This window comes from Odocoileus virginianus, chromosome 22 (assembly GCF_023699985.2).
Source record: "Odocoileus virginianus isolate 20LAN1187 ecotype Illinois chromosome 22, Ovbor_1.2, whole genome shotgun sequence".
In the NCBI taxonomy this organism is placed as follows: Eukaryota; Metazoa; Chordata; class Mammalia; order Artiodactyla; family Cervidae; genus Odocoileus; species Odocoileus virginianus.
The window spans coordinates 39,394,831-39,411,500 of record NC_069695.1 but is presented as its reverse complement, the minus strand read 5'-3'; the positions used below and the strand labels follow the sequence as shown (position 1 = coordinate 39,411,500).

Below are 16,670 nucleotides of genomic sequence, written 5' to 3'. Positions count from 1 at the left end.
CTCCAAACATCACTGGTGGGTATGGGTTTTGATTCTAAACTCAATTTTTTCCCCTTCTACTATCCTGTTGCAGCTTCTCCTTTGCCCTTGGATGTGGGGTACCTTTTTTTGGTGGGACTCAGCATTATCCTTTCGATGGCTGTTCAACAGTTAATTGCAATTTTGGAGTTCTCATAAGAGAAGATAATTACACATCCTACCCCACCATCTTATATCAGATACAAGCTCACAATAAGCTCAAAATGGATTAAAGACCTAAATGTTAGACTGAAGGCTGTAAAATTCCTAGAGGAATATGTACGCAGAACACTCTCTGACATAAATTGCAGCAGTATCTTTTTCAATCCATCTCCCAAAATAATGGAAAGAAAAACAAAAATAAACAAATGGGACTTACTTAAACTCAAAAGCTTTTGATCATAAAAGGAAACAATAAACAAAACATAAAGGCAATCCACAAATTGGGAGAAAATGTTTGCAAATGACCTGACTGACAAGGATTGGTCTGCAAAATAGAAACTTACAGTTGCCAGGGGGAAGGCATAGTTAGGAAATTTGGGATAGATATGTACACATTGCTATATTTAAAATGGATAATCGACAAAGACCTACTGTGTAGCACATGGAACTCTGCTCACTGTTATGTTGCATTCTGGATGGGAGGGAAGTTTAGGGAAGAATGGATATATGTGTGTAGATATATGTGTGTAGGTATATGTATCAGTTCAGCTCAGTTCTGTCGCTCAGTCATGTCCGACTCTTTGCGACCCCATGAATCGCAGCACGCCAGGCCTCCCTGTCCATCACAAGCTCCTGGAGTTTACTCAAACTCATGTCCATCGAGTCAGTGATGCCATCCAGTCATCTCATCCTCTGTCATCCGCTTCTCCTCCTGCCTCCAATCCCTTTCAGTATCAAGGTCTCTTCCAGTGAGTCAGCTCTTCACATCAGGTGGCCAAAGTATTGGAGTTTCAGCTTCAGCATCAGTCCTTTCAAAGAACACCCAGGACTGATATCCTTTTGGATGGACTGGTTGGATCTCCTTGCAGTCCAAGGGACTCTCAAGAGTCTTCTCCAACACCACAGTTCAAAAGCATCAATTCTTTGGCACTCAGCTTTCTTCACCGTCCAACTCTCACATTCATACATGACTACTGGAAAAACCATAGCCTTGACTAGACGGACCTTTGTTGGCAAAGTAATGTCTCTGCTTTTAAATATGCTATCCAGCATATTGGTCATATCGTTCCTTCCAAGGAGTAAGCGTCTTTTAATTTCATGGCTGCAATCACCATCTGCAGTGATTTTGGAGACACCCCCCCCCCAAAAAAAATAAAGCCTGTCACTGTTTCCACTGGTTCCCCATCTGTTTCCCATGAAGTGATGGGACCACATGCCATGATCTTAACTTTCTGAATGTTGAGCTTTAAGCCAACTTTTTCACGCTCCTCTTTCACTTTCATTAAGAGGCTTTTTAGTTCCTCTTCACTTTCTGCCATAAGGGTGGTGTCATCTGCATATCTGAGGTTATAGATATTTCTCCTGGCAATCTTGATTCCAGCTTGTGCATCTTCCAGCCCAGCGTTTCTTATTATGCACTCTGCATATAAGTTAAATAAGCAAGGTGATGATATACAGCCTTGACATACTCCTTTTCCTATTAGGAACCAGTCTGTTGTTCCATGTCCAGTTCTAACTGTTGCTTCCTGACCTGCATCGGGTTTCTCAAAAGGCAGATCAGGTGGTCTGGTATTCCGATCTCCTTCAGAATTTTCCACAGTTTATTGTGATCCACACAGTCAAAGGCTTTGGTGTAGGTATATATAAAATATATGGCTGAGTCCTTTAACTTTTTAACTGAAACTCACAATGTTGTTTATCAGCTATACCCAATACAAAATAAAAAGGTTAAAATTAATAAAAAATCAGATTCTCAAGTTCTTTTCACAATCTTAGAAATTTTCACTAAGATTATCTTGAGTGTTAAGGTTAATGGGGAAAAATTCAACATTTCTACAATATTTAGAATTTCTAGTCCATAAAGATAGGTGATTTCTGCATTTATTTAAGTAAGATATCTAATTTGTCTTAGTAATGTTTTACTTTCTGGGTGGAAACTTTATCTATCTTTTGTTAGATTTATTTCCAGTCTTCACTATTTTTCAATATTTACTGTTAATTTGATTACATAACTCTATTGCAATTATAGAAATACAACTATGCTTTGTATATTAGCCTTGTATCCAGCAACTCTTCTAAACTTATGTATTAATTCTAATAGATGAACTATAGCTTTCCCTGATTTTTTTTAAACTAATATAAATGTTGCTCAAATTACTAATCATCAGAAAAATGTAAATGTAAGCCACAATGAAATGTCATCTCCAGTATGGAGACACCGCAAAATGTTAAAAAAATAGAACTACTATGTAACCCTGCAGGCCTACATGTGAGTATACACACAAAGGAAATGAAGTCAGGATGTCAAAGACATCTATAGGCATCTCTATGTCCACTGCAGAATTATTCACAATAGCCATTGTCAGGATATGGAAACAAGCCAAGTGTCCATCATCAGATGAATGGATAAAGAAGATGTGATGGATGCACACACACATACACACACACACACACACACACATACACTGCCATTTTTGACTATGTGGATGGACCTTCATAAGTCTGTCAGAGAAAGACAAATAGTGTACGATATAACTTATATATCAAATCTAAAATAATTAAGCTCAAATAGACAGTAGAAGGGTGATTATCAGAGACAAAGAAATGGGGAAATGGGATATGTTGGTGAAAGGGTATAAACTTTCAATTATAGGACAAATACTTTGAAGATCTAATGTATAGTATGGTGGTTATACTCAACAATACTGTAGTATGTATTTGAAATTTGTTAAGAGAGCAAATCTTAAATATTCTCACCACAAAATATTTTAATAACATGATGTGATGAAGGTGATAGCTAATATTATAGTGTCAATCATTTCATGATACATAAATTTGTGAAATAATGCATTATATAACATTAAACTTACTAAATACTATATGTCAATTATATCTCAATAAAGCTGAGGGAAAATGAAAATATTTAAAAAAATGTGCACAATTGATTCTATAAAATTTTCCTTAATCACTGATTGAGCAAGTTATGGAATGTAATATTTTTATTATCATTCAGCTCAAAGTGTTTTCTGGCATTCATTTTGTGTTATTCATTGATTTTTTGATACTTCAGTGTATATATCTTAATTTGAAGCATATATATTTATTTCTTTGATTTTGACTTCCAGCTTAATTCTATTATGACAGAGAACCTCTTGTTTATGATTTCAGCCCTACAGAATTTCTTGAGATTTGTTTTATGGATAATTTAATGCATTGTGATTTTAGAATCCCAATAGAATCTGTGGTAGAATTCACCAGGAATTCTACCCATGGTGAGATTTGCATGCCAATGGTTAATGTTTTGATCATATAGCCTCCCATGAAGGTCAAAAGAACTTCCCAAACTCTCTGCTGCTGATTTCAAAACTGGCAAACATTTTCACCAGTGGAAAATGGAGGTCCAAGTCCCTGAATAATTTTCTTCTTTTGGTTCTTGGTCTGCTCCTGTGTGCATGGGATTTTTCAGGCAAGAGTACTGGAATGCATTGCCATTTCCTCTTCCAGGGGATCTTCCCAACCCAGAGATTGAAACTGTATCTCCTGTGTCTCCTGAATTGTAAGGAAGATTCTTTACCTGCTGAGCTCTCAGGGAAGCCCCAGCGATACTCTGCTACCTTGTTATTTAAATATATGATAAAATACATAACCTACTTAATTATATATTTAAATAATGAGAATGAAGAATCATTAAGTATGTGTGTGTAATTTCCCAGTTTTTATTTTTCCTAAATGTGAGTAATGACCTAGCTTAATGATAACGGTTCCTTCCTATCTCTTGTTACTCTTATTTACACAATCACAATCTCTTTAACATTACGTGAAACTTTCTTTAACAATTACTAGGCAAGACCTTCCACATCATTAACTTTCTTGTCTGCTGTGCTCATTTTTTATATCATGACACTCACTGAATATTTTTGGTTTTTATCAATTATATTTTGTTTCCAAGTTCTCTACTTAGATCTATTTTCTTGATCCCAGTTTTTTAGATGAAACATTATCTCTGATACCTCCCAGATGCTGTGTCTATTTGTTGTTGACTTTTTTTCCCTTGGCTATAATCTATTTTATTTGTGGAAGTGCATTGTCCTTCTTTCACAAATTGTAGTGAGCCTTGATTTTGTCACCATTTTTGTAGTTAGAACACCCTGTATATCTATTTACTACATCTTTGGATCAGGTTGCTTTCCTGGGAAAATGATCCAGGGGTTCTGATTTGCCTTGCATTCTATAATATAGTCAAAAGGGGAAGAACAGGTTAAAGTCAACAATAAAGATTTGATTTTGTTGCCCTTTTATTTCTCACAAATATCACCAGCACCTGGTGAGCTGCTCTCTTATCAGTTAGATATCTTAGAGTGTACACTGTCTCCTGCAGGCAATCAGCCACATTGCTATGCCAGAACCATGGCAATGGAAGAGATCAGTGACCGATGCATGACATCTTCTACTCTAGCACCACAACTCATGGCATGGCTGTCTGCTCTTGTCCTTCCCCTGCTCCAAATCCCACCACTCAGGAAACAGCTAGCTCCATATTTCCTGTAGACTCCTCCCCAACTGACCAGAGGCTGTGGCTTGCCCTTTAGTTCTATCCTCTGCTTTCCTCCTTTCAGAAAGGATCTCACATGGTTTCCACTTCTCTAAGAGTACTACACAAATTTCAATGTGCTTTGGATTTATTTTTATTTTTATTGATCTCTTCAACAATTTCTGCAGGTGAAGCATGGGAAAAAGATTCTGCAGGATAAACATAGCATGATATATTGAAATGAAAATGCTCTCCTGTTCTCTGGGCTCACACCTGGCAAAATGCATCAAGACAGTTGGGATATGGGCAAATACAGGACCTGTTATGATACCTCTCTTGGGAAAATAGTGAAGAAAATTGAAATCAGCTAGCATACCAAGTACACTTGCTTCTTCTGTGGCAAAACGAAGATGAAGAGATGAGGTATGGGCATTTGGCACTGTGGTTCCTGCATGAAAACAGTAGCTGGAGTTGCCTGGACCTGCACCACCACTTCTGTAGGCACAGTGAAGCCTGCCATCAGAAGACTGAAGGAACTGAAGGACCAGTAGAAGCCATCATTTGATAATGTTGCTAGCCTATAATAAATGGGATAATTAATGTAACAACAACAGCAACAAAATTCTCCCCAGGCTAGAATGATTTCAACAGGTGACAGTAATAAGGGAGCAGACCAAAACACCTGGGAAGCACAGCCCTTGAGAATTGTTTTTTCTTTTTTTATCACTTTATTCATTTTAATTGGAGGCTAATTACTTTACAATATTGTGGTTTTTGCCATACACTGACATGCCTCAGCCTTGGTTGTACATGTGTCCCCCCCATTCTGAACACCCCTCCCCATCCCTCCCCACCCCATCCCTCTGGGTTGTCCCAGAGCACCAGCTTTGAGTGCCCTGCTTCATGCACCGAATTTTCACTGGTCATCTGTTTTACATATGGTAATATACACGTTTCAATGCTATTCTCTCACATCTTCCCACCCTTGGCTTTTCCTACATCGTCAAAATGTCTGTTCTTTATATCTGTCTCTTTTGCTGTCTTGTATATATAGGGTTGTTGTTACTGTCTTTCTAAATTCCATATATATGCATTAATATACTGTATTGGTATTTCTTTTTCTGGATTAAATAATAATACAGTGAGGCCCTCTGAAAAGCAAGGGCCAATAAGTGGAATCAAAGCATCAAGGGAATGGAAAGAAAATACCGAGAGGAAAGGGAGAATGGGGAAGACAGGGAACTTAGACTACTAGGAATTTTTCTGACCAAAGCCCTTTCTTATCCCTGAATGTAAAAAAAAAAAAAAAAAAAAAGTTAGTATGGCAATATGGCAAAATCTTTGAGTTTTTGTAGATTTATTCACAATTTCACTTCATATAAAAGTGATGTTCCAGTCTGAGGATATGGGGATTGATAAATATTGGTTATTCATTAGCAGAAAGACTGGTCAGGAAAAAATGAGATAAATAATCAAAACTTGGACTGTCTGGTCTAAAGAAAGGTGGTATTTCCTGATCCACATCTTTCTCAGCTAGAATTGAATGAACTCTCCAGACATAAAATTCTAATTCCCAGATAACAATTAAGTAGTGAATGATGAGCTTTTACTGTCTTCAAGGCACTAAGTCAGGCACATTTAAGGATAAAATGAACAAATTGAAAATCCTGTATGTTCAAGAAGCTTATAAAACAAGCACAAAACCAAAAGAAGCTTTTAGTCTTGTAGGTAGAAACAGTTATGTGAATTAAAATATAGAATAAAGGTAATAATTCTGATTTAGAAAGAGTTTATACCACTATAGAAGACAGAAATTTAATGTCTAAATAACTTTTAAAAGTGAAATTTTTTGAGAAGAAATACCTTAAATAAAAGTAAAATTCAAGGAAAGCATTGGGTGTCTTTGAAGCACAAGAGTTTACTTATTCAAACACAGAACTCTTTAAAGAACACAGTGTGCTAGATTTTAATGCAGTTCAGGACCATTTCATGGAGATTCTGAAATATCAGTTTGAGTACTCCTTGTCCAGACTCTGGGAAGTTTCCAGTCTAAATCTCGATATCCTTTGGATGAGGACAGTGAATCTGTGGATCAAAGATCGACCCCCTCTTCCGCACCTCTTAGTCTACTCCTGCCCATGCAAGGTGAAGGGTTGAGGTGAGCATCAATCAGCTGATGCATTAATTCTACCCAATAGATATCTGGAATTCTAACTTTTACTCTGCTAAGGGAAGGTGAGGGAAAGGATGGAAGCAAAATTTGTCTTCTCAATACTTACGGTGGGAAGAAAGTTTCTAGCATAGGAGTTGTAAGAATGAAAGTTTGGGAGAACATGTTGCCTCTTCAACAGTGAACTCCAGGGCTGCAGTGCATGCAAGGGCTTTGACAGGGAGAGAAAGAGAACAGAAGCATGTGGTTGTAGCAGAATAGGATACATTTTTTAAAAATATTTTTTATTATATGTTAGAAATAGGCAGGCCCATAAACTAAGAAAAATTGCACAATTGAAGAGCCAAGCAAATATTTAGATTTAAAAGAGAGAATTTAAGACTCCATGGGAGAACAAGACCCAGTGTCTGCAGCAGGGCACAAACCCTTACGGCCCCAAGAATGGTAGGAGCCCTTGTACTCTTTCTCAGCAAGCCCCGCTAGCCCTGGCACAATAGACACTTGGCAACATCTCTTAGCACACCCAGGAATCATTTTATTTTATGTGCAAAAACTTCATTCCCTCCCACACATCAGCCTTCTCACATGCTTCTGTGAAACTGATCCAAGGACATGGTCTTGGAACCAAAGTTAAATTCACCAGAAACTATGATTTACAATGTAAAATGATTCAAGCCTAAAGTGAAACACTGTTTAACTTTTGTCTTTGAAAACACTTTAAAAATTAAGCTCAATTAACTATATACACATTTTAGAATTCTTTTTTTAAAAAGTGATAACAAGTATATAAAGATATGTTTGTTAAATATGAACATAATTGGGATTATAATCATCATCATAGATACATAAGAATTTTAAAGCAGGAGCTACATTTGTTATATTCTACTAAGGTTCTAGATCAAGTCCCTCAGACACAAATGAGAAGATTGGGGTCTGGAAAGTAACAGGATATTTGTCTGTTTATATGCCTACTCCCAAGCTCTTCAGGATACAATTTTGTACACTGAAGCAACAGTGTAACAAGGCAGTGAAACAAGGCAGAAGATACCAGACCAGTTGAGTATTTAAGCATTTCTAATTATAATTCCCATGTAGTCTATAAATTTACCATAATTAGAATTGCTTTCTAGAGATGAAAGAAGCATTTCAATAGCACACAACTGTGTGGGAAACTTGTCTACTGCTTAATATTCAAATAAAATGAGATTCATCAAATGCCAAAATGTATGGTCTTATGAGAACCTTGAGGAACTGTAGCCTCTATTCAGAGTAAATTATTATTTCAAACTAAATGATGAGTTTTATACATTCTATCCTCCCCACAACTGTGTGGAGTAGGTTCTATTAGTATCTTCAGTTAACAGATGAGGAAACGACGGCCTGAGATGAGGTAATATGTAAACTCATGAATCTAATAGATCATAGAAATGGAACTTGAAGCCAGACTCTTAGATCCCAAAAGTTATACTTTATACCCAAGAGCCACACAGCCTCCAAAATTGATTAAACACTTGAATGAAAATTCTTGACTGAGGGTCATCTGATGCTGAGAACACAAGAGTTCTGAGGCTGGATAATAAGACAGAAGGTGGAGGATTACAGTCAGAAATAAATGTTTCCTTAATAAAATTCCCAAAGTGTCCCTCTCATCTATCAACCACAGTCATGGAAAAGCTGATCTATAGAGCAGGATGCCATCAGTTCAATTAGTCCAGGGCTTACTATGTAATTTCAATGATAGATGATTCATGCAAACTAGGACAATTCCTGTTAAAAGCAAGCAAACTGAACAAGAACAGGGTTAGTCAGAGAAGTACAGCCATGACTGGACTTAAAATAAACAGAGCACAGTTGCCATGGACTGAACGTGACCCCTCCAAACTCATATGCTGAAGCTTTAACTCCCAATGTGATGATATTAGGATGTGGGTCTTTTGGGTGGCAATGAAATGGTAACCCACTCCAGTACTCTTGCTTGGAAAATTCCATGGATGGAGGAACCTGGTAGGCTACAGTCCATGGGGTTGCAAAGAGCTGGACACGACTGAGAGACTTCACTTTCTTTCACTTTGAGGTTGAAGCCACTGTAACGAGAGTAGCATTCATAAGAAGAAGCGATATCAGAGCTTCCTCTCTTCACTCTGTGAAGATACAGCAAGACGGTGAGCATCATTAGAAGGAAAGAAGGTCCTAATCAAGACCGAGATCTGCTGTCACCTTGATCTTTGACTTCTCAGCCTCCAGAACTATGAACATTAAACATACGTCGGTTAAGCCATTCAGTGTATGACATTTTAACACCAGTCAAGCCGAATAAGACAGTGATCTAATTTCCAAGGAGTCCAACAAAATAAACTTGGTTGAGAGTTTATTGATGTCATGGAAAAATTGCTTAAGCTCCTCATCTGTAAAATATGAATAATTACATATATTGCAGAGTGTTTTATAAAGATTAAATGAGATATAGTTCTTAAAAACATTCAATTTATCATCTGCCTGGGGCTGTGCCCAGAGGTCTTTTTTGAATTCTTGCCCTCAAAGTGTTTTTCTTTATTTTCATGTGAGGCTCCTATTCCAGTTTCTTGGATACGTGTTAGGGGCAAAGGGACTCATGGTCACTGAAATCTGAGGATAATATAGGAAGATGTGAGCCTGAGTTGGCTTGGCATATCCTAGATGCAGCCTTGGAAAGTCATTTGGCAGGAGGAGCTGCAAGTTTTACACTTAGAGAAGCCAAGAAGAAAATAGACGGAAGTGGAGTCAATGTTACATGTGACCATATGAGAGGAAGAGGAAAGCTGAGATCACAGGAAATACAGCAGGCAGTAGTTTGTTAAATATGAAAAGTGGCTAATTTTAGTTAGAAACTTTCCTTGGCTGCAATTGCATTCGTCTGAAACTGGTTGTTGACTCAAAGTCAGACGTCTGTGCTGTTAAAATTATTCATGATATGAGAAAAAAAAATGCCCATGTCTCCTGCCTACATACATATGTATGGAGGGATGTAGGCTGTCTGTAAGTACAATAGGACAGCCACGGCGAGAGCTTTCCTCCTAGAGATCTGCCGTAACCACCTACTGCTGCGTCATTTTGTAATAACATAACTGGTGAAAAAAATAACAGCCAAAATACCGACTTGAGCTCCCAGGACATTGCTTTTAATGGTAAAGTATAGGAAGGGACTGACTTACAAAGTCTAGTGTCATCAACCCCTCTACACAGGGTTTCTTCCTTATTCTGGATAGTGCTTGTAACAGACAGAATAAGTAGAGGGCAGAGGGCCATGAGGGATCTGCAAGTAGAGGTATGATTCTGTTGAAAAGCAGGTTGAAGAAAACACCAAGTGGAGAACTTCAGAAAAGCTGCCACATGTAATATGTAACCTTGTTTTTCCAGAAAGCATGTAGAGAAGCTCAAAATGGAGAATACAAGTCAGATATTCTGTCAGCAAAATATATTTCTAACAGACTATTCAAGACTAAGTGGGTGTTCCATATATGGTTAAATATTAAAAAGAACATTCTGAAAACAGTATGTTTTATAATATTTTGTTTTATCAGAAATTCCCTATTAAATGTATGTTCTACAAGCCATATTGACTCTTAGAGGGGACTCTGCTGTTAGTCCAGTCTCTTTTTTTCTAGGGAATTGATTTTTTCACAGTATCTTGTACATGTAAGTATGTGTACTTCCCGTCCTTGTTTATATAAATGAAAGTGTTTTGTTCAGTGTTAGACATCAACTGGATAGTGATCAGAAGAGCTCTTTTGATTAGCTCTGTAGGCCTGTGTTAGCTTCCCCTGATGATGATTTGGAGGAATGTCTGACATTCTTCCCCACACTGGTCTCCAAAAAAATCTTTGAGTTGTGGCAATTAAATATGTCTCTGCTTCCCCCTCCCCCCCAAAAAAAGACTGAGTGGGTGTTATATGAATGGTAAGTCCCCTGTTATTTGAGATATTCAGTATTCAAATGTCTCCCAGATATGATCTCTTGACATATAAGCTATAGGATGATCCTTTCTTCAAATAAGGAAGCCCACAGTCCAGCATTTTGTAATGGAATGTCTCTGAAGGATGCCAGTGTTGTCCATGGTCACTGGACATTCTGAAGACCATTCTTCATGAAAGGGAAAACAAAAGCAAATTTAGTCATTGTTAAACTTTGTATGGTGCTACATGTAAAAGAACTTAAGTTTTAAGGTCCTAAATAGAATTTCCCTTTTCTGTTTTAATGAAAAAAATGTAAATCCAACCACTACCCCATCAATTTCCTCTTCTTCATTCTCTGAAAGTAATCACTATTCTGAAAATCTCTCTAACACTATTGCTATCTATATATAACCATGTGTGCTTTTATATTTTTCCTTCTTACGTGTATTTCCATAAACAATATAAATTATTCTTTCATTTGGTTTAAAAATGTATTTAAACTTTACTCAATATTGTTTTTCATGCTTATTCATGTTGAAAGAAGTTGATATAAGTTTCCCATATACTACTTCGTTGTAAGAATAATGTTTAATATTTTACTCTTATAAGACTGATAAGCAAAACAACACCCTTCTTCCCAGTCTTACATAGTGTCACAGTAAATATATTTCCATGAATCTCCTTTAGTACAAGACCAGACTGATGTTTTCTAGGGTAAGATACTAGGAAGTGGAATGGATATACCATAAAGTATAGGTAGTTTTGACTGTTTTGAATTTTATCCACATACTTTTCAAAATGGTGGTGTCAAATTACACTGCACAGGCGTGACTGGACTTAAAATATACATGGCTGGACTTGCAATTTGTAATAATTTATATTCCTAGTTTATGTTCACCAACACATATTTGTATAATTTTGTTCATCTGGCGGGTCAGAAATTTTAAATTTCTTTTGATTTGAGTCCCCCTTCTAAGTAGTAAAGTTAAGTATCTTTTTTATTGTTCTTTTTTGCAGATAGTGTTTTTCTTCTAATCATTTGTTCAAATTTTTATTCATTTATAGAACACTTTATTAAGGGTTTGGAGTATTTTTCTGTGTTCTAGGTACAGACAGCATTACATCACATCAATTCATTGGACAAACATAGGAATATTCTATTATTATTTTAATGGGACAAAGTATTAGTATGTTCCTTTTCAATGTATAATTTTCATTTTATTTCAAATATTAGCACATATTGATATCATAAGATGTTCTAGATTTTATTTTTATTTTAGTTTTTACCTTTTGTCTTTTAACCCATCTGAATTGAATTAAAGTTTTCAATAGTAAAGTCAGTGTTTACAAGCCAGTTAATAACTTACCCACTATTTCCCTACTGATTAACATTTCTCCACTGACTTGTAATGCCTCCTTTGTGGTATAACTAGTTTCCAATCTATAGGTGGTTATATTTTGGCACTCTCCATTATTTTCTACTAATTGTCAACCAAACTCTTAATAATTATTGCTTTAGCATAAGTCTTTGTGGATTAAGCTTACATTATTTTGTTTTTAATTTTTCAATTGTTTCCATTGTTGTTTGCTCTTTCCATTTATAAATACAGTCTATGATCAGCTTGTTTGATATCACCAGAAGAATATTTCAGAGTGTTGCTAGAAACTGCATGTCACTTATGGATTAATTTATGGAAAATCTCCATCTTTGCCTTATTAAAATTGTCCAATATTGAACCTGGTATATTTCTCTGATAATTTCATATTAATTCATTTTCTTTATTAACCTTTTAAAATTATTTTTAAATTTTTTATATATATTTTACTTGATTTAATTCTAAGTACTTTATAGAAGGCATTGTAGATTATTATCTCTTTAGAAACTAAAGTATCTAATCACCACTCACATAGAAACACCACCAATTTTTGTATATTAGTGTCATTTAGTTTGCATAATTATGCTGAAATCTCTTATTAGTTATAGCAAATTATTTCTATATTCTCATCCCTTGATTACTGTATGCTAACAATGATGGCATCTATAAAAAAACAAATATGTTGTTTTGTCATCAATTACTTAAAACCTTTATTTTACAAATAACTCTCTGGTACAGGCTAAGTGATCCATTTAAATAAATAGAAACAAGGCATGTTTCAGTTATTTCCATCAACTCAAAAACTTCTTAATACAAATAATCTTTATCTATTTTCAATCTGATGACCTACTAATTCTTCAGAGAATTATGTTAAATATCTCCAAATTTAGTTTTGGATTTTCCTTATATTTCTGTCAGTCTTTGATCAACATATTTTGAAGCTATGTTGTTCAGGATTGTAATATATTTCTTATGACCTGAAAGTCATAAAATTAATAACCTTTTTTAACCCAACAATGTTGTTTTATGTTACTTTTCTTTTACTACAAAATATTTCAATTAATATTAAGAAAGTTACATGAGATTTAGTTTGGCTACTATTTACCAATTTATATCTTCGGATTATTTTAATTTAAAACTTTTTCTTGCTTACTTATATTTTACATTTCACTTATATAAATAGCATGGGATTTCCTGGTGGGTCAGATGGTAAAGAATCCGCCTGCAATGCAGGAGACCTGATTACGATCCCTGGGCTGGAAAAATCCCCTTGAGAAAGGAATGGTTACCCACTCCAGTATTTTGGCCTGGAGAATTCCATGGACAGAAGAAGCTGGCAGGCTACGCTCCATGAGGTCACAAAGAATCGAACATGACTGAGTGACATTCACTTCACTATATAAACAGCACAAAGGACATTTCCCCTGGCTTGTGGCAGACAGGCTCTAGTTTCAACTTAGAGAGTCTCAGTTTTTATTTCTCACTTATCTCAGGTCCATGATATTGTCTCATCTTTCTGTAGGTGGATTAAAATTCAGGATCTGCACTGCTACTGGCCTTCTTATCTTCAACTTTTTCTCTTTGCTTTGGGGAAGTGATTATTTCTCTTTCTTACAAACTCAGCCATTTGTTGAGTATCATATGGTCATATTTTATTTCATTTCATTTTATTGACATGCAAGTAGTGGGAGGATGTCAGCACTATTTTAGTCCACCATTTGCTAGAAACTGACAACTCCAGACCCAGTTCCATTTTGAAATCATTCATTGACTTTTAAAAGCTGGCTTAAAACTCAACATTCAAAAGCCTAAGATTATGGCATCTGGTCCATCACTTCACGGCAAATAGATGGGGAAAAAATGGAAACAGTGGCAGATTTTAGTTTCTTGGACCTCACTGTGGACTATGAGTGCAGCCAGGAAATTAAAGATACTTGCTCCTTGGAAGAAAAGCTATGAAAAACCAGAGAGCATATTAAAAAGCAGAGACATCGTTTTGCTGACAAAGTTCTGTCTAGTCAAAGCTATGGTTTTTCCAGTAGTCTTATACAGACGTGAGACTTGGAGCATGAAGAAGGCTGAGCACTGTAGAATTGATGCTTTTGAACTGTGGTACTGGAGAAGACTCTTGAGAGTCCCTTGGAGACTCAAGGAAATCAAATCAGTCAATCTTAAAGGAAATCAACTCTGAATATTCATTGGAAGGGCTTATGCTGAAACTGAAGCTCCAGAACTTTGGCTACCTGATGTGAAGAGCCAACTCATTGGAAAAGATATTGATGCTGGGAAAGGTTGAAAGCAAAAGGAGAAGGGGGCAGCAGAGGATGAGATAGCTAGATGGCAACACCAACTCAATAGACATGAGTTTGAACAAACTCCAGAAAGTAGTGAAGGACAGGTAAGCCTGGCATGCTACAGTTCATGGGGTCACAAAGAGTTGGACTGGGCTTAGGAATTGAACACAATAATCTTTTAAATTATACTGACCATCTATAATTAGACTTGTTGCCTGAAGATTAGTCATTGGGTTAATCATTATATTTTATCTTGTATTATATATTATATATAATATTATATTTAAGGTTACTTTATGTTACAGCATTTTTATGTTTTAAAACCTTTTTTTCTTATTCATACTCAATACTGGCAAAGTAGTTTTTATGTGTTCTATTTTATGAAAGAAAGTAAGGAGAAAAAATGGTGGACTGGCAAGATTCAGAAGGAAAGGCCGAGGTTCCAGATTCTTAGTCATAGATGTCATCACCAGACAGCATAGCCATTTTATTTAAGATTGAACCATAAGTCTGTCTATTCCACAAAGCCTGGAGGCCCTGATGCAACGGGGTTAGGGGCTTACCTGGAAGCAAAAAAGAAACATCTCAGTCCATTGGGATGTCCTTCCCACTTTGAAGAAACATCATTGCATTTATAGCATAATTAAAGATGAATATTAATTAAACTTAATTTATGTGATTTTAGCTATTCCAGAGATTGTAAAAGAAAATGTATTTGTAAGGTATATAGAGATAACATAAAGTTTAATCCTTTTTTTAAACCTATTAAAAACTTATATATATATATATATATATTCCATTCTAGTCCTTAGCTAGCATTAGAAAATATGTACTGTCAGGAGTCTAATGTTTATCATTGGTGACGTGCTTTTAATTTTTTTAAGATTTTAGTTTGAATTATTTCCTGTTTCCACACCAATCTTTGTCTAACAGGAAAGGACTCAGTCACCAAGTCATTCCACTCATGCTAACTGAGTACTCACTCTGTTCAGTTTCCTGGGCTAAATTTTGAGAGATATATAAGATGAACAAAGCTTGATTTCTGCCTTCCAGTAAAATCTAGCAACATAATTTATTTTATAGATATAATACATGTAAACATGTTATCACTTGGGTCCTGATTAAAGTTTGCTTTAGGACAGATAAAGATAAAATATCATGCATCCATTCAAAAGAATTTATAATACTATCCAGGTGAAAATGAGCAGCTTTCCATGAGAGGTTATAATTGAACTATTGTTCTCGTTCCTAAAATGATGAGCAAATTGGTGATGCCCTGATATTAAATGAGTTCCCTCCTCAAGGATACAGATGATTTTAATAATTTTAATTATGGCTTGAGCTAAATTTAAGGTCTTCAAACTCCTAGTACAATACATCTACTAAGATGCTTGTTAATATATTAGAAAAGAATGAAACATATAAATATTTAAAAATTTCTCAGGAAACATGTACATTTGATTTAAGATGATACAGTTTAACCATTATATTTCTGACTTTTCAGCACAGGGAGAAGAATCACCTTAAAATGCCTTTAGTGACAAAACATATAAATCATTGAAATTATACTCTAATTAAATCGGCTTAACAACCAGTATCCATCTTAATTGTGATATGGAGATGATAAGGTACGTGGCCTCAGTGACAGGTATGTAACTGAGACTTTTCATCATGTGCTGGAGCTGTACATACCAGCTCTGGATATCAGATTGCGTGCTTCTCTTCTCAGCTCCACATTTGATTATGTCATGTTAAAATCAGCCATAGTGGGAATATTTATACCATGGAAATCAGCGAAAGCTATGATAGAGATTTGTTTCCTTTATTTATTTAGAACTGCTTGTTAAGCATTTATCAGCACATGACTTAGCTTTCTATCCCTTCAACAAAAGACAAGATCAGGTCAAGTCACTGTTCAAGACCAGTAGGGCTATAGTCTGAAGATCTGTTTTCTTAGTCCTGTGGCACCCTGGACAGACCAAATCACCAGCATAATCAAAAGCAGCAAACAAACATCATCAGAGGTTTTTCCATACCCAGCCAGGGCAAAAATGTAATTAGTAAAAAATGCTAGGCAAGAGCATTGTGTGACCAGAACTATTCAATCAGAAAGTGCTGATTGAACGTATATAAGCACAATCAAAGCCTTTATTTAAATAGGGGTTACAGTCCTAATAAAACACAAAG

The 16,670-nt window shown here is 35.8% G+C and overlaps 1 long non-coding RNA gene and 1 pseudogene across 1 annotated transcript in view; both read left to right on the top strand.

The window, feature by feature from the left end:
- The window catches only part of LOC139030399 (uncharacterized), a 113,360-nt gene that overhangs the window by 86,386 nt on the left and 10,304 nt on the right, over positions 1-16,670 (top strand). The window contains exon 4 of the long non-coding RNA XR_011482770.1: positions 15,988-16,111. This is a non-coding gene — a long non-coding RNA (uncharacterized lncRNA). The remainder of the gene's footprint in view (positions 1-15,987; positions 16,112-16,670) is intronic.
- On the top strand, positions 4,958-5,262 carry LOC110138390 (large ribosomal subunit protein eL43-like; annotated as a pseudogene).